The sequence below is a fragment of the Cynocephalus volans genome, chromosome 10, assembly GCF_027409185.1.
Source record: "Cynocephalus volans isolate mCynVol1 chromosome 10, mCynVol1.pri, whole genome shotgun sequence".
Classification (NCBI taxonomy): domain Eukaryota; kingdom Metazoa; phylum Chordata; class Mammalia; order Dermoptera; family Cynocephalidae; genus Cynocephalus; species Cynocephalus volans.
The window spans coordinates 68,250,633-68,270,168 of NC_084469.1; positions in this window are offsets into that span (position 1 = coordinate 68,250,633).

Here is a 19,536-nt window from a genome sequence, read left to right on the forward strand (position 1 = left end):
ATCTCCTCCATCTCCACAGGCAGCACCAGCAGAGAGCAGTGGGAGACTGCTGGTATTAGATAAACCAAGTATATCAAAATAACACCACGAAGCTCTGAAAATTAAACTGCCATTGGAAGCACAGCCCACAAGTGCAGGCCAAGACTTGCACAACAGACCTAAACAGGATTACTATTTTGTATTTGCTAAAATAAAATATTTAAATAGGACCCACAGTCTCTAAACATAATTGACAAAATGCCAACAATACAATAGAAAATCACTCATTATACCAAGCACCAAGAAAAGGACTTGAATGAGAAAAATAATAAACTTATGCTAACATCCATATGAATCAAATCATCAAATTTTGGAATTATCTGACAAAGATTTTAAAGTCACCATCATAAAAGTGTTTCTATAATCAATTACAAATTTTTTGGAAATGAATGGAAAAAAAAATTACAGCACAAAAAAAAAGTTTTTTAAAAAATAGCCAAGTGGAAATTATCGAACAGAAAAGTACAAAAACAGAAATAAAGAGATAGTTCACTTAATGGGCTCAATGGTAGCATGGAAATGACATGAAACAAAACAGTGAACTAGAGGGCAGTGCACCCAATCTGAACAATAGAAAAAAATATATACTGAAATATAATATACTGAAATAAAATTAAATAGAGCCTTAAAGGCCTATGAAACAACACAGAACCCAATATTAGTATTATTGGAGTATCAAAAGGGGAGGAGAAAGAGTGGGGCTGAAAGAATATTTGCAGAAATAATCCCTGAAAACTTCCTAAATTTGGTTAAGACCAACATAGAAGTGTAAGGAGGTGAGCAAACCCTAAATAGGATAAACCTAAAAAGACCTACACTAAGACACACAATAACTAAAACTTTAAAAGCTAAAGAAAAAAAAAAAAATCTTCAAAGTAGCCAAAGACAAACAATGTACTACCTATAGAGAACACCATTTCATTTCAAATGTCAGTGGATTTCTCATCTAAAACCTTGGAGGCCAGAGGGAATAATACAACATGTTTTCAGTTGGTGAAGGAGGATTGTAACCACAAATTCTATTTCTGACAAAGCTACCCTTTGGAAATGAACGGAATGTAAATAAAATTTCAGATGGAGGAAATGAAAAGAGTTTATTGCTAGGAGACCTACCCTTAGAGATATCTAAAGAAAGTTCTTCAAACGGAAAGGAAATAATAAGAGAAAGAATCTTAGAGCATTGGAAGAAAAGAAATATGGGTATATAAAGAGACTATTCACTTACTAATTAGTTTTATGAATCATATTTGTTGATCAAAGCAGAAATTATAACACCATCTGACACTCAAAACAAAGATATTTAAAAAGTGGGGAAAGTAAAGGGTTTTAATTGAAAATAAGGCTTCCACACTTCACTTGAAGAGATACAATGTTGATACCAGTAGCCTGTGATAGGTTATATATGTATGCCATAATACCCACAGCACATACTAAGAAAAGTACACAAAGAGATACACTCCTGAGCACTATAAATTAATCAGGATAGAAGCCTGCATAATGATTAAGTAACACATAGAAAAGCAAGAAAAGATAAGTGCAAGAATGAGAACCAAAAGAAACAAACAAAAAATAAATATTAAAATGGCAGATGTGAGTGCTAATGTATCAGTAATTATCTTAAATGTAAATGGTCTAAATATAAAAGTCAATAAAGAAATTGGCAGAGTGGATAACAAAACATGACCCAGCTATTATCTCCCTATGGGAACTAACTCAGAATTCAGTGACATGTAGGTTGAAAGTAAAAGGACTGAAAAAAACATTTAACATGAAGGTATTCAAAACACAGGAATTGCCATAATAATATCTGATAAAATAGAATTCAGGGCAAAAATATTACTACAGATAATGAGGACATTACATAATAATTAAAAGATCATCCTCCAAGAAGATATAATAATCTTAAATGTGCCAAACAAAAAAACCTCAAAATACGTGAAGCAATAATGAAAAGAGCTGAAAGTAGAAATAGCAAATTAACAATTATTGCTGAGAATTTTGACAAACCTCCACTCTGCAACTGATAGGAATACTAGACAGAAAGTCAGCAAGAATATAAAAGATCTGACAAGGCAATCAACCAAAAGGATCTAAATGACATGTATAGAAGAACACACCATCCATAGGCAGCAGAATCACTCTACCCTATATTAAGACTTATGATACATCTAGATTAATCAAGACAGTTTGGTCATGACAGAAGGATAGACATACAGGTCTGTAGAATGGAGTAGAAAACTCAGAAATCAACCTATACAAACATGCTCAACTGATTTTTGACAAAAGTTCAAAAACAACGAAAGGGAGAAAGGATAATCTTTTCAATAAATGGTGCTGAAGCATTTGCACATCCAGAGGTAGAAAAGAACCTTAGCCCAAACCTCACACCATATACCAAAATTGACTCAAAATGAATCACACACTTAAACTTAAAATGTAAAACTATGAAACTTTTAGGAAAAAACAGGAGAAATTATTCAAAATCTAAGTACAGGCAAAGAGTTCTTAGATGTGACATCAAAATCATGATACATGAAAGGAACTATTGATATACTGGACCTCATCAAAATTAAAAACAACAACAACAAAAAAACTTACTTTGTGAAAATCCATGTGAAGAAAATAAAAAGAGAACCTACAGATTGGAAGAAAATATTCGCAAATGACATATTGTCAAAGTTTTAGTAAAAAAAAAAATATGTGTATGTATACATATATGTACATATATGTACAGTACTCTCAAAACTCAACAGAAAAACAAACAATCCACTTAGAAAATGGGCAAAATACATGAACAGACATTTCGCTAGACAGGGTAGAAGATGACAAATAATCACATGAAAAGGGTTCAATACCATTAACTATATGAGAAATGCAAATTAACACCATAATTACATATTGCTACACCCATGGCTAAAATAATATGTAATGACAAGAACAAATGCTGGTGTAAATGTAGAGAAACTGGATCAGGTATAAACTGCCAGTGGGAATGTAAAATGGTACAGCCACTTGGGAAAACATGTTGGCAATTTCTTATGAAGCTGAGTGTACATCCCAGCAATTGTGCTCTTTGGTATTTAGCCCCCTATAATGAAAATTTATATTCATGCAAAAATACTTGGGCACCAATAGTTATAATAGCCTGATTTGTAATAGCCAAAAATTGGAATTAGGTCATTTTCTTTCAATAGATAAATGGTTCAACTGTTACATATACATACCTTGAAATACTACTCACCAATAAAAATCAGTAAATTATAGGGCTGGCTGGTTAGCTCATGTGATTAGAGTACAGTGCTGATAACACCAAGGTCAAGAGTTCGAATCCTTGTACCAGCCAGCTGCCAAAATAAACAAATAAATAAATAACCCCAGCTAATTATTGATAGATACAACACCTTAAATGCATCCTCAGGGAATTATGTGAAGTAAGGAAAAAAAAAAAAAAAAACTCAAAAAGTCACATACAACAAGATTTTATTTATACAACATGTTTGAAATGACACAGTTTTAGAAATGGAGATGAGTGGTTTCCAGAAGTTATGGTTGGTGATTGGGGAGACAGTGGGATGGGACTGAAATGGGTGTGTTTAAACACAAGGGATCCTTGTGGGGATGGAACTGTTTATTGTCTTGACTGTAGCAGTGGATAGATAAACCTACAAAGGTGACAAAATTATGTAAAACCTAACACACACACACATACACATAATGTACAGTAAATCCGGGGAAATCTGTTAGAATGTTAATATCCTGGTTGTGATATTATACTATAGGTTTGCAAAATGTTACCAGTAGTAGGAAGTGTAGAAAGTATACAAGAGATTTGTCTTTATTATTTTTTATAACTACATATAAATCTACAATTACCTCAATACCAATTTCAATTTAAAATAAATAAAAGCTTCTAAAGAGTATTTTAAACAAGTGATCTATCACACATCAGACTCAAAAAAGCATGCAACAGTCAAACTAGATTTTTATCTTTATTTATGATTTTGTGCTTATCAGAAATCTCCCTGCCTTCCTTCATTGTTTTTCTCCTTTATATAACCATGCATGCTTAATTCATTCATGTAATAAGAAATTCCAGTCAGCACACTTTTATGAATCTTACAATTTTTTTGATACAGAATTTAAAATAAAAGAAGTAAATGCTCCTGGAAAAAAATGAAATCACAGCAAATTTTCTAATTCTGAAATAAGACTTTAAGTAGTATTCTGGTCTCACATAACTTTATTATGTGAAGAGTTACTTGTCACTTTCTCATATTGTATTACTCAGATCAGCAGTATGTACAGGAACTCACCTGGAATAGTTATTGGACATTTTAGTGTTTGGTGATAGAACTTGAGCCATTATAAGAAATATATTTTATAGACCAATGTAAAAAACATATTTTTCTCAGGAATTTGAGAAACAAATCATGTTACATATTTTCTCTAATCAAATCATAGATAAACTACCGTGAAGGATGTTTAACATGCTCAGGTCTGTATTATTTTTATTTTTTAGCTTAGTACTCTTACTTGCATTATGATTTTTATTAGTAGAAGCAGTAAATAATGCATTGTCCTTTGAAAATAGTGTTAGAATAAGTGTGCCTTATCAATAATGTACTGCAAGAAATCCATTGTTTTGATTTAAATTTTAAAACTCATTTATTATTGACCAGTCTTGGGAAAAAAAAATCAGATTATCTTTTACTCAAATTGTCAAGTGCTTCACATTATATCCGTCCTGAGTCCTTGCACAGTCAAATGGCATAATAAATGTTGGATCAGTTGTGCTTGTATGTAAAAAAGAAAAATTCAAAATCTTGAATTTTAAGCATATACTACTTCAGTTTTTGTCTATCATTAATATTATTTTTATGTTTCCCATTAATGTTTGCAAATGTATATAAGTCTGTCACTGGTAGTTCAGTTTATAATAAAAAGGAAAGGGACAAAGACAGATGGCTAAATATTTTTGATTGCTTATGATGTACATGATACATTTTATAATCTAAGCATTGAAATAACACCTAGAAGGACATGATAGATAGATAGATAGGTAGGTAGGTAGGTAGGTAGGTAGATAGATAGATAGATAGATAGATAGATAGATAGATAGATAGATAGATAGACAGACAGACAGTTTAGTCCAGACTTTTCTTTTCTGGAATTAGACTGCCGAGGATCAGAACTAGGATCTTGAATTCACTGCCTGTGTCTTCTTGTGAAAGTAGTTTAATTCTGTATGTCTCAATTTCCTCTTCTGCAAAATGCAGAAGATTCTTTCCCACAGCTAAATATAAATTCTATAAGTCACCAGCTGTAACTAGCAAAACCATTGTACTTTTCCTTTTCAGATATTTTTAATCTGCTTTTTATACTTTTATTATTGTTTAACATTCTACACTGGGGAGGTAGTAGTGGGAGAGCCTGAAAAATTTGAGTGGTTGTTTTAGGTGATTTAGTTTTAAGTAGAAGATTTTGTCATAATTGGTCACTGCAGATATTGGGGAAAAAATGCTTTCTACATTCCAGATAAAAAAAGACAAGAAATGAATTGGTTAGTTTTCATGATTACTGTGTCTTGACGATATCACTAGAATCAATCTGGGATCAAAAAGGATTACAGTGTTTCATTAAGTTAACCTATATAGGAAGCATCTGGATTCCTGAAGTTTGATACTGCTTGTCTGAGTAGGTCTTGGGACTTTTCATGTTTATGAACACTTCAGGTTACATGTATGAGGCTAGTCTGAGAATAAAACTTTAATATCTAGGTGATGCTGAATGATGCGGTGATACTTAGATGTTCCAACATCAGCAAACCTAGCATTAGGGGGCTGTTGTTCCTTTGGGATTTGTTGAAAATTCTGTTATTAATATTTATTTTGTTTAGTTACATATTATGGCTCAGTGCTAGTTTTTTTTTTTTTAATTAGCTAACAAATAATATTTGTGTCCATTTATGGGATACAATGTGATGGTTTTTGAACCAAGAGTTTTTTCCTAATTGTATGGTTTTTTCCTTTACATTTTTTAATTATAATAAATGTTTCGTTGGAGAACAATCTCCATTTTCTTAAAGTAACTAAAACGGCACCTTTTTTTAGAAAAAAATATGATTTAAAGAGTAATTTTCTAATAATTAAATAATTTATAATATATTATAGATTTAAACAACAAATTTCAATTTCTGCTTACTTAGAAAATTTGTATTCACAACAGCTAATTTATATGACTTGGAACTCCATAACTATTTCTAAGTTCATGAGATAGCTACTAGGTACTACGAGATAAAATGGGAGATGTTCATAACTGTTTGCTGTTCTTCATGTGACATGCTTACACCACACACCCCCAATCTCTAATCATTTTTCTCTGGATACTAGATTGTGTATAGGTCCATTAAGATGTGGTGTCCAGATCTTAGTGTATTGCAACTGTGACTTCCACAAGGATAATATGGCAGAACTATGTACTCCACAAGGCATTTCTTAAAGTTCCTGTCTTGGTAACCTGAGAAGTTAGCAATATTCATATTATCAAAAGATTTTTAATTTTTTTGTCTACCTATCAAAGCCCACTGTAATTTTAATTTAATTAGCATGCAAATGAATGCAGTGGTATCACCTTATCTATGAGACTGACTCAAAATAGTTTTTTAATGCAGTGTGCATTAATATTCTATGGTTCAATGGAAAGCTCCAGGGTCAGGGATCTTAGTTTAAGTCTTTATAGTTCACTTTTTTGTTTGCTTGTCTGTTTAATGCATAGCCAACCAATAAAGAAATAACCTTGGAAAGACTGTTTTGTGTGAGTGCAGCTGTTAGCTGGTCCTAGGCACTACAATATTGACTGCACTAATTAGGTTGAGTTTATCCAGTGTCTTAGGTCAGGGCTAGAAGCAGAGCTTGAGGCAGAGTTTCTTGTGAAAGTGATTTGTTGAACGAATGTTCACAGGAGAAATCTGTAAGGGTTGAGAGAAATGGTGAGGATAAAGAATAACCCAGGCAGAGATGTGTTTTCCCTAGTCCAGCCTTAACCTCAAATCACAGAAAACTCTGGACATTAATTTGTATCACAAAAGTACCATTTCAAGACAAGGAGGCCAGACTATGTAGGAAAGTCTCCATTTCTCCACATCCTCGTCAGCATCTGTTATTCTCTGTTTTGTGATGTCCATTGATAGATGACTGGATGAAGAAAATGTGGTTATATAAACAATAGCATACTACTCTGCAATAAACAAGAATGAAATCCTGCCATCCACAGCAACGTGGATGAACTTAGAGAAAATTGTGTTAAGTGAAATAAGCCAGGCACAGAAAGAGCAATAGTGCACATTCTCATTCAAAATTGGGAATTAAAAAATAAACAGATCAATAAAAAAGTAAGAAAGAAAGGTACAACAATCACAATAATTCATTGAACTTTCAGAAGGATAGAACAGAACTGAGACCACCAGAGGTAGCAAAGGCAAAGGGGAGGGGGAGTTAGCAAGAAATTGCTAAAGTGTCACAAAAAATGATTATATTGTGTAGTACTTAACAAACTTATTATCCTAATTTGAGCATCACATAATGCACACAGGTATCGATATTCCATGCTGTGATCCTCAGATATGTACAATCAAGTATGCTTCAATAAAAACTAAATAACAGGGGCCGAGCCCGTGGCGCACTCGGTAGAGTGCTGCGCTGGGAGCGCGGTGACGCTCCCGCCGCGGGTTCGGATCCTATATAGGAATGACTGGTGCACTCACTGGCTGAGTGCCGGTCACGAAAAAGACAAAAAAAAAAAACAACTAAATAACAGGAAAAAAAAAAGAAAAGGCAAGAATGCTATATTTCATCACTCACTCTTTGGGTATGGGCTGCCTTGGAGGTCTGGCTGTATTAGCTCCCAATATCCCAGACATCTCTTAGCAAGTTGGCTCCTGTTAGGCAAGGACAGTGCTCTAAAGAAGGAGGGTACAGCTATTAGCCATGAGCAGTCAACATCCACACCATCTGGGGAATGGAGGCAGTGTAATGGTTAATTTTAGGTGTTGACTAGATTAAGGGATATAGAAACCTGGTAAAGCATTATTTTCGAGTGTGTCTATGAGGGTGTTTACAGAAGATCAACATGTAAGTCTGAGTGAACTGGGTGGGAGAGACCGACCCTCAATGTGGGTGGGCACCACTCAATCCACTGGGGCCGGGGAGAGAACAAAAATGGGGGAAAACAGCAAATCTCTCCCTCTATTTCTGCTGGAACTGGGATACTCTATGCTGACCTATCCATGGACATTGGAACTCAAGACTCCTCAGCCTTTGGGTTCCAGGACTTACATCAGCGGCACCCCAGGCTTTCAGGCCTTTGGCTTTGGACTGAGAATCATACCATTGGCTTCCCTGATTCTAAGGCTTCCTGACTGAAACTGAGCTATGTTACCAGCATCCATTTTGCAGAAGGTCTATGGGGGACTCTTCAACCTTCATAATCACATGAGCCAATACCCCTAATAAGTCTCCTTTCATATATTTTATGGCATATCTTATTCATTCTGTCTCTCTGGAGAACCCTAATACAGGCAGTACCCTAATAAAGTGAATCTGGTTGGGGATCCAAAGGTATCTGCTTTACTCAATTTGTTATGGCAATCAGAAACAGGAATTTACAAGGTTCTTTATCTCCAGGCTTTAGGAATACACAGAAAAGAATTGAAGAATGATGATTAAAATATAAAATAAGTGTCTAAATTCAAACTATATTTTATTATTCTGGGTTTAAAATGCCAACTGCGTAAATTTCTCCATCTCTCACATTCCAGTGTCTTAACATTCACACAGTGAATTCTAGTCAGCATCTGTAATCTGTGCGATGGTGTCTGCACATATCCATGCAAAACTGAAATTTTTGAATCTGTTCTTTCAATCCTTAAGTACAAACTGCAAATTGATCACTAGGGCTTTCACATAAATACATAATAAGCTTTTCTATGTCTAATGTCTGCCTCTTTGAGCAGTATCTATTGTTTCTCAGCTCTAAGACCTGGTTTAAAACACTACAGTAATTTTCTGGTTATCTCTGAGAGTCAGTGAAAAGACAGCATATTCTAGATTAAGAATGATGTTATAGAAGGGAACTCATTTGACTTAAAGCCATATCCTATTCATATACAGAAAACTGCTTTGTGATCTTCATCAATGTGGAGTTTTATAGTTTAACATTCTTCAAAGAGAGTCTCTTTGTCAACTACAATCTCAATTGTGGTAGGTAATACTGCTGTTCACTGCTGTTTTTATCTAATTCTGAGTTCAGGAGAAAAGCTCGGTTCCCTGCTTCTCAAAGTCATGTATATGAATGGACACATGACTTGCTCTTGAACAATAAATTTAAGCACGAATTGCATGCATCAGTTCCAAGCAGAAGCATTTAATTGTTGGTGCTTAACTCTTCAAACCATGCTTCCCCCTGAAACAGTGTTCTGTAAGAACACAGGTAGAAGCAGCCAGGGATGCTGAGATAACACGGAGAGGACAGCTGGTCTGGAGAATCACCTAGACCAACAATTAATGTCCCATGAGCAAACCATTTGTTATCATGTGACACTGACACTTGGGATTACTTGAAAACCAATTATGACCAGGGCTCCTGATTAATACAGAGATTAAATGCCTCAGTTCTCTTGTCATCATGAAAAAATGCCTCCTAGTATTGTGCCAATTTTACAAATTTGAAAGCTGAAATGCTAGGAAGTTATGTGATTTTACTGAAAGCAACAAGAAAGTGGGTGAAAAAAAAAATAAGATTTGAAACTTAAAGTTTTCTGAACCCAGGGCAATTCTCCACCCTTGTAGGATGAGAACATAGGGTCATCTGCATTGCCTCCTTGCAGCGGATTTAGCAATGTGATAATTACACATCAGTGTACTGAAGTTTGCCCTGAAGACACATAACCATTTGGTCTTCTTCACATCTCCATAAATGCCAATGACATTATTTCCAAGGATATTATGAAAACAAATTTCAGATCTTTTAGGGAGAGACACAATAATCAATGACTCTTACAAATCTATAAAATGAAACATTTTTGACACCAAATACAATTCAAATCTAAATCACAGAATTTAGAAGCAGAATAATAGCAAAATAATAACAAAACCATGATTTCTGTTTCTTGGGCTGTTACTACTAAGTCTAGTAGTATGGCCTCACACATTACTCTAGTAGTAATGGCATCACTGTGTTGGACTGCTAGTACTAAATCTAGTATTAATGGCATCACTGTGTATCAGGGTTTTCTAGAACTAGTTACATATTATTTAATTTAATTCTCACAAAATATTTTAACCCAGATATAACCACTCACAACTTTATAGATGAAAAAACTGAGAGTCAAAAAATGTACATGATCTGCTCAAAGCCTCAAAGTTTCTATGGGAGAGGACTCAATGTTTCATCTGAGTAGGACTTTATGCAAAACCTTAGCTTGTGTCCTAGCTTAACCACTCACTGGATGATCTCAAACCAGTTCCTTAACTGCTTCATTGCTCAGTTTTAACATATGCTATTGGGGATAACACTACTCCCCCCCCCACACACACATTTGTTGTGAGTATGAAATGAGATAACTCATATGAAAACATTTGTGCATTATAAGAACTCATACAAAGTGGTGTAGTTTTCCTGTTATTATTACAAGCAATTATGGGAATACTACAGAGGTTATGACAAATCTGTGCCACACGCCTTGTTCTGTTATAGTGTATACATTTTCTTTTAAAAGAGCAGTGATTTTACAAAAGCTTTTGTACATGCAATTATGTAGCAGGCAAGTATAAGTGGTGAGTTAAGTGTGTTGGTAGTTCTTTTTAAAAGTATATTCTTTGCAGATAGCTGCATGGCTCACTGGAGCAATCAAAATTAAAAATGTATACGTGAGGCTTAAATACTCAAAATAGCTCACAGTTAAACATATCATGCTGCTTAAAATTTTAAAAGTTGCAATTATCTCTTTTTTTGGCAATCTCTGAGTATTCTCTGGATTGTTGGTGAATATAAAATGGTTTCAAACAGTAATTTTTTTTACAAGGTTCTGTTAAATTGAAATACAGGTTGGTATGTTATTTTCCTCTTTTACTGTAATATCTCCTCCAATTTTTTCCTCAGAACGCACATACTCCCTGAAAATGGATCCATTCAATCAACTTGAAACTTTGAAATAGTGGTAGGTAAATAGAAAATCTTCACAAATGAGTGAAGTAAAATAGCTGTGGCATATCCATCACAAACACACACACACACACACACACATACATAAACACAAATTATTGCATTTTTGAATGTCATACATGTAAAGTTCTCTTAAATTGGAAACTTTTAGTGTTTTTAGGATTTGAAACTTTAAGAGGGTGATCACCTATTACTGGTTCTGATAGAGTCAAAACAATTTAATATGTAAAGTGTTTTTTCTTATTCCAAAGACATTGGAAGAAGGACAAAAAAAAAATAAAGATAAATGGCAAAGCTATGACAAATGTGGTGTATGATTTGTATGCATATTCATCATCTACACACACACACATATATGTGTCATTATTCTGGGTGTTGGGATATAGCAGTAAACAGAATAGACAAAGTCCATTGACTTGTGGATCTTACATTGCAGCAAACAAAGTAGACAGTAAACCAATAAATATATAACCATGCTAATGGGTGATATTCTCTGAAGGAAAATAAAGCAGGATAAAGAGATGAGTTATGGGGCTTCTATTTTATATAGGAACGCATATCAGTTAGGGTTGTTACAGGAACCAGATGGCACACTGAAATTGGGATAACAGGATAATTTAATACAGGGACTATTTTAAAAAGTTATAGACTGGGTATAGGGAAATCCCAAAGAGTGTTTTTATACTTCTGGGGATAGTAATGTTTGTGTACATTACCACCCCTAGGCTTGAAGGGGTTGGAATAGAATATGGAGTAAAGAGTTTGTGTAAAGAGCCACATGGCAGGACTGGTCAGTTACCTCAGTTGGTTAAAGGGTGGTGTTGTAACACCAAGGTCAAGGTTTGAATCCCCATACTGGCCAGCTGCCAAAATGGAAAGAAAAGAAGAGAGCCACATGGCAAGGAGCTGTGTACTTTAGAGGTGACTTTCACAAAAATAAACAGAGAAATAAATACCCCAAACTAACACTCTTTCCTCCTTGCAGTCCCTTTCTGGTGCTCTCCAATGGATAAACCCTATAATAAATAAAAGGTCAAGGAAGTTCATCAATGCAATAGATATGACTTGGCCTCGTAGGACACAAAGAAGGATAGAGAAGGGCAGAGAATGAGTCTAGAGAGGGAAACAAAAGCTAGGAGCACGTATGGTCAAGCCAGCCCTCTCTGAGCAGTAAGAAGTTAAGCGGAGATCTTAGTTGGTTAATGGGGAGACCTGATGACAGCTATCTGGAAAAGCTCTTTCAAGACTGAAGGAGCAAAGAATGTTTAAGGTCCTGAGAATTTCATTTCCAGAAAGTATATTTTACAATTCATAGATCTCTCCTTGTCTTCATTTATACTTGCCAGTCTACTGCAGTCTGTCCTCAACCCTAATGCCCTCATGACTGTTGGAACTAAGGTCACCCAAAATATCAAATTCCAAGCCAGAAAGGTGCTGACTTTGCCTTTATTTATCTGACCTCTCCCACACATTTGACACTATTTTTCTTATCTTTTCTGTTGAATCCATATCCTTCCTGTATTCTCATTACTTTGCTCCTGGCTCTCCCTCTATATCTGAACATATTTCTTCTATTTTATTGCCTCACATCCCCAAGATTCCTTTTCTCTTCTCATTATATTTTTACTTGCTTTATATCAACAGCTTCCTTTACTTCTCTTTTCTATATGGTGAATCAGATATATATCTCGAGTACTGTATTACAAAGGACTAAGACTGCTCTATAAGGTTGCTTGCTTGATATCCCACCCTCAACACAAGGTGAACTTCAAAAACTTCATAGAAAGATGTGAATTATCTTTTGATTCTATTTTTCCATTAACTTTTTAAAATACCTTTGCATTTCTACAATGAAAGCAACCACCCTTCTTTTGTTTCCTCCCAATTCCAATGAATGGCAATGTTTAGCCTACCACTGCCTAAAATTTCTGATTCACTTTTAGATCTCCCTATTCTCAAGCAAAATTTTTCAATAAATGCCAATGTTACCAACATGTCTACAGTGGAGCTAACCATCTCCACCGCTTGTTCTGCTCTTCCTGCTCAGTTACCAATTCCAATGAATGGCCACATCATTCTTCTACCTGTTTCTCTTGTATCTGCATCATTTTTAGATCCTCTCTTCTGGTAAATTGTAACATCCTACCTTTTCTTGGTTTTATCTTCCTCTTCCAATCCCCACTATTATCATCCTAAGTTTAAATCTTCATAATTCTCACCAGTATTATAGAAGATACTGTCCATTTCCCCATTTTGAACATGTAGCGGCCCAGGGCTGAACAAGTGGGTCTTTGGTGCTAACACCTAGGTAGATAGTAGTAGAGTTAATACCAGAGGAATAAACTTCATCAGAGTAAGGTAGTCAGTCTGAAATAGGGAAAGAGAGTTTCAAGTCACAACACTGTAGACCGAAGGAGTTGTTGACAGTGATGGAGCGTTGCACTTGGTTACAGATAAAACACTGTAGCAATTCCTGGGTTCATGGGTTGGTGCCTCTGGTAACTCTTTCTGGTCATGTGTGTTACAGTAGTCATTACAGACATGACAAGATATCAGATATCTCCGCCATTTCATGCATTCATTCAGAAAGTATAATTCGAGTGTCCAGCACATTTTAAGGTCAAGTGATACAAAGTTACTGAGGGTATGGTCTTCTTTAAATGGGGTGGCCACAGAAGGTCTTTCTAAGAAGACAACATTTTAAACTTATACTGTGAAGGTAAGAATGAGCACGAGAAGAAAAGCATAAGAATGCCTTCCTAGAGACAACAATCTCCTTACCTTCCCCCATCTCTTTTTTTCCTTGTTAATACAGATTATATCCCTAGAGTCAATGGTGATGATGATAATGATGATGATAGGATTGTGATGATGACAGTGATACTGAAGATAACAATAATGGTGCTGATGATGACAGCAATTGATATAGCAAAATTCTTGTGAGGGCAGAGATCATGTCTCTATTATTCGCTGCTTTATCCTCAGCATCTATCACAATGCCAGGCACAACACCGATATTCAATAAATGTTTGATGAATGAACAGAAGCATAAATGAAAGGTGAGGGCAATGACTAGGAGTGGTTCAGTTCAATTGAAGAGATGATAATGTATTAGGTACCTCAAAACTAGAGACTGTCAATATTTGTCTGTTTCAATTGCTTTTAAGGAAATGAACCATTCCAGTGAAACCGTATCTCAAACAATTAATTTTCACCTTATTCTGTTAAGCATTATCACCTAGTATTTAGCACATCATTAATTATCACGTTGTAACCATTTGTAAAGTGTGAAAAAGCCTGCTTGCACAGATTCCTCTTTTCCCTAATTGTGTTTCTCTCCGATCCAGGAAAGTGTCAAGCAGAAAATAAAGCATTTATGGAAACACATCTAAAATAATTTGATTACAAATTTTCCTTTTACAGAAGAAAATGCCAGTAATTCCTCTTCATGCACTGATAAAAGACAGAAAGGTATTACGAAGAATACTGAATGTCCCATTGAAAAATCCATAATAGAGTATTAGGAGAAAAGGCAAGATGGGTTTGCAAAATGAACTGGATTATGCGTGAGCAGAATTTGTCCCGATTGATTGGTAGCAATATTTATTTTTTTGCTTGGTTATAATTGTAGTTTTAAATTTGGTTGGATTTTGAGTGTTAAGGACACAGGCACATGAGATGATGGGGAGGAGGTACTGCCCTAATTTCTTACTGTACTCCCACCCATGAGTTTTACTTGTCTCTTTTCTGCTTAACACAATACCAAATCAACTGTGTATCTATATATCTGTATCAATAAAATACTTATATGGAGGAAGATAAAATAGCTTTGGAGTCTTTGGTATTACAGGATTTAAATCTGAACTATCCAAGTGACTTTGGGCAAATTATATATATATATACACACACACATACATATATAAAATACACATATATAATATATACAATATAAATGTGTGTGTGTGTATATATACTATTTCAGTTTCAACATTTGCAATAATTACAGGATTAAATTACACTTAACAGAAAGTATGTACTCATTGGATACCAGCTGGCCACCTTTTTCTAAATTCAACACAATCTTCTATCAGGATAATTGTGGAGCAATAAACAGAACTAAAACTAATGGTTTTAATTACTCAGATAAACTCTCAAATTTACCATCCTTTATACCTACTATGGGCACACTTGAGTGATAGATATTTTACTGGATACATTAATGCATAAATATGGGGCTTGCCATTAGATTATTGTCTATGAATGTATGTGATCTTGTGTACCCGTAATTCTGAATCAACTTTTATAAACAATAAGCAAAATAAATTTTTGAAAAAATAGTGTTATTTTTATTCTAGTGCTATTTAATCATCTTATGCAGTTATGAAACTATGCATAAATATCTTATGTTTATTTGTTTATAGCAATTAAATCCTTGTGTATGGATGAAATTTTGTTATATTGTCCAAAATGTCACTTCTTCCACCAATGCTCTTTTACTTAATGTCTTTCTCCTTTTCCAGCACCAGGAATATAAGTCACCCACACTTTAATACATAATTGTTGTTACAGAGAATAAACAAATACAAGCCACACCTTGTTCCTTGATCTATGAATATTAAGAAATTGCAAAGACCAGAGATTCTGAGCTTAAAGAACATACAATCTAAAAATTCTAGACACAATATTATGTCATAAACAATAGATCTGCAAGACTATATGATTTCTCACACCACAGATCAGCCAATGTTTGCAATGGTTGGATAGGGAAGATATCAGAGTGAAGAGATTTGGAATATTAGGTTTTAGTGTGGTCTTGAGAAGAGGCTGTCCCTAGAGCTGGATCAGGAGATGGGCAGGGGTGAGGGACAGCAGTGATAGACCCTCAGGTAGGTTTGGGGAGAGAGGAAAGGAGACATTGAGTTGCTTCTGACTTGAGCCACATCGAATTCCCTGCCAATCCATTGTACATAAGAAACAGTTGAGTAAAAATCGCTCTAGAGAGATGAGCCTGATGCTCCCTGATAAAGATTATTTATACAATGGAAGAAACAACAGATTGGTTTTTGTGTGTTCTAGACAGGAGAAGAATTGGCAGAGAGAGCCAGCAAACCTGGTGAGGCCATGTTACTGGTACCGAAAAGAAGGAGCCATTACCAGCATGAGCCAATAACCTGATAGAAGTGAGGAGGTCACAGTAAATGCCAGAAGGGTGTATGACAAACAAGTCACTCCTTTGCTACCTCACAAAGGATAGGCTGCCATCCAATTTCCTGGGAACTCCAACAAAAATCTGAAGAATGATGCATACAATTCCAAATTGAGGAGGTTTACCATTCAGTCACTTACTAGGATAGATGCTTAATAATGGAATTTTTTAAAAAAGAAATTTAAAGTTATGTTTTTTGAACACAAAATTGGTTGTCTGATAATCACATATGCTGCATAACTAGAAATTACACAAAATATATAATCTGTGGACTTTGCGTTTTAACTCTGACGTATAAAAAGCTTGGAAGTTTTTATGCTCATTCTAGCAATTAGAAAAAGTTGAAAAAACCAAAAAAACAATCATTTTTCTAAGACCCATCAGAGAATTGAATTCCCACAGCAAACTGTCACACCAAAATCTGGAGAGGCAGTTAAGTCCAGAGAGTCATAGTCAATATGTGCTTATCTGTAACAGAGGACACTGGAAGAGTAAATTGATAGGTAGACTTAAATGATAATTTTGATGAATTGTTGGAGGCTGAGTATGGACGAGCATAAGAGTTAAGAACTTCTCAGGTTAGAACAGTCTTAAAAGGATCCCCATACTTTGGGGGGTTTTACCTTCAGAAACCCCATCAGGTTCTCATGGTTACAATCTGAGAGAGATCCTCTCTTGGCTCTAGCAAGTGGTAAGAAGAGTAACCATTATTAAAATGCTATAGGTTAAATGTGTACCCCCAAAGTTCATGTATTGGAAACTTAATCTTCATTGTAACAGTATTAACAGGGTGGGGAATCCTATTATAATAACTGAAAAGTGAGGCCTTTAAAAGGTGATTAGACTGTGAGGACTGTGCCCTTGTGAATGTATTGATTCATTCGCAAAGTATGGGTGTGGTTCTGATAGCTTTATAAGGAGACCAAGTGAGAAATTTAGTTCTCTCTTGCTCAGCCCATTCTCGCTATGTGACAGTCTGAATCTCCACTGGACTCTGCTCCAGAAAGAAAGCCCTCAACAGATGTGTTCCCTGGACTCTGTACTTTCCAGACTCCAAAAATGTGAGAAATAATTTTTATTTCTTTATAAATTATCAAGTTTAGGATATTCTGTTATAAGCAACAGAGAGGGACTAATACACAAATACTTCTAGAGCATTCTCTGTAAGAAAGGCTTCTCCAAGGGAAACGACTTCACCAGAGTTTTAGCCAATTTGGGGGAAACAAAATTACCCAACTTCAGCACCCTAGTCTTCCTCTCTCACCAAAGGGGCAACGAAAAGCTGAAGAACACTTGTGAATGTCATAGCCCAGGGACACTGGCCTACTAAAAGGTTGACATTTGAGGGCTGGCCAATTAGCTTGGTTGGTTAGAGCATAGTGTTATAATGCTAAGGTCAAGGGTTTGGATCCCTGTACTAGCCAGCTGCCAAAAAAAAGAAGCAAAGATTGACAATTGATAATATGAATGAATACAAGTTATAGAATGCCTCTCCTCCTCCCTGCCTTACTGCTATGCCAACAGAGCTCCGGTATCTCAACAGTAGACCACAGGTGAAAGAGCTGCAGGACACAGGCTTTCTCTGATGAGAGTTACTTAGGAAGACCAGACAGGGAAAACAAAAACAAGTAAACTAGAGGACTTTGAAACCTCTATGACCTACAGCTACAACAAACACTTAAAAATCCCACTACTAGCCAGATTAAAATAAATCCTTCCTATTTACTTTAGTTACAATGTGTCCATCTTTAAACAAAACATTAGAAGTCATGTCAAAAAGCAAGGGGAGAATGAAGTCCAATGTATGAAGTACTGAAAGAAAATAAATCACCAATCTAAAATTCTATATCAAATAAAATTGTTCTTCAAAAATAAAAGAGAATAAAAAAAATTGATTGCTTAAATTCACCTCACATTTTCATGATATATTTGCTTTTAGTAAAATAATTTTTCTGTTAGAAAAAAATAAATGAATTCATGGGAAATCATACCTTTCTCAGACAAACAAGAACTGAGGGAATTTATCATCAGCAGATATGTTCTTCAAGAAATATTTAAAGAAGCTCTTCAGGAAGGAGGAAAATGATAAAGGTTAGAGGCTTTAATCCACGTTATGAAAGGAAAAGAATCACAAGAAATAAGTGAAGGTATATTTTTTCTTATGCTTAGTTTAGCTAAAAGATAACTGATGTTTTAAATTAATAATAGCAACAATGCATTAGGTGTTTATAGAAAATGGATAAGCAAAATAAATGTCAACAATACCATAAAGGATGGGAGAAAAAAAATGAAAATATGACTATAAAGTAACTGAGAAACACATGAAGTGGTACAGTATTATTGGAAGGTAGGCTCAGATTAGTAAAAAATGTGTAATTTTTTAGGGAAATCAGTAACATTTTTTTAAAAGTATATTTTATATGCTAAGTCAGTAAAAAAAAATCAAATAAAATGCTCAACTTAGACTAGGTAAGTCAGAAAAACAAGAAAACAAGAAACAAAGAACAAATACAATTAATATAAAATAGAAACATAATAGATATTAATCTAACTATGTCAAAGAAAAAAATTAAATGACAATGATCAAAATACACCAATGAAAAGACAGACTGGCAGAGTGAACAAAATAATAATCAATAGTGTGAGTATATGTGGTCTACAAGAAACTGATTTCAAATATGAAGACTCAGGTAGGTTAAAAGTAACTGATGGAGAGTGATATGCCATGTTGGCACTAATCAAAAGAAAGCTAGAGTACTATATTAATTTTAGATAAAAGAGGCTTTAGTAAAAGGAAAATTCTCAGGGACAGAAAGGGGCATTGCTATCATAAAGGGGTCAATTTCTCAAGAAACAAAACAATCATAAATGTGCATGCACCTAACAACAGAATATCAAGTTACGAGAGTAAAGACTGATTGAATTGAAAAGAGAAATAAATAAACTTAGTATTATAGTTGAAGATTCAACATCACTCTTTTGGTAATCAATACCTCAAGCAGACACAAAATCAGTAAGGATATAGTTGACCTGAACAATCAACTTGATCCAACTGACATTTATAGAGCACT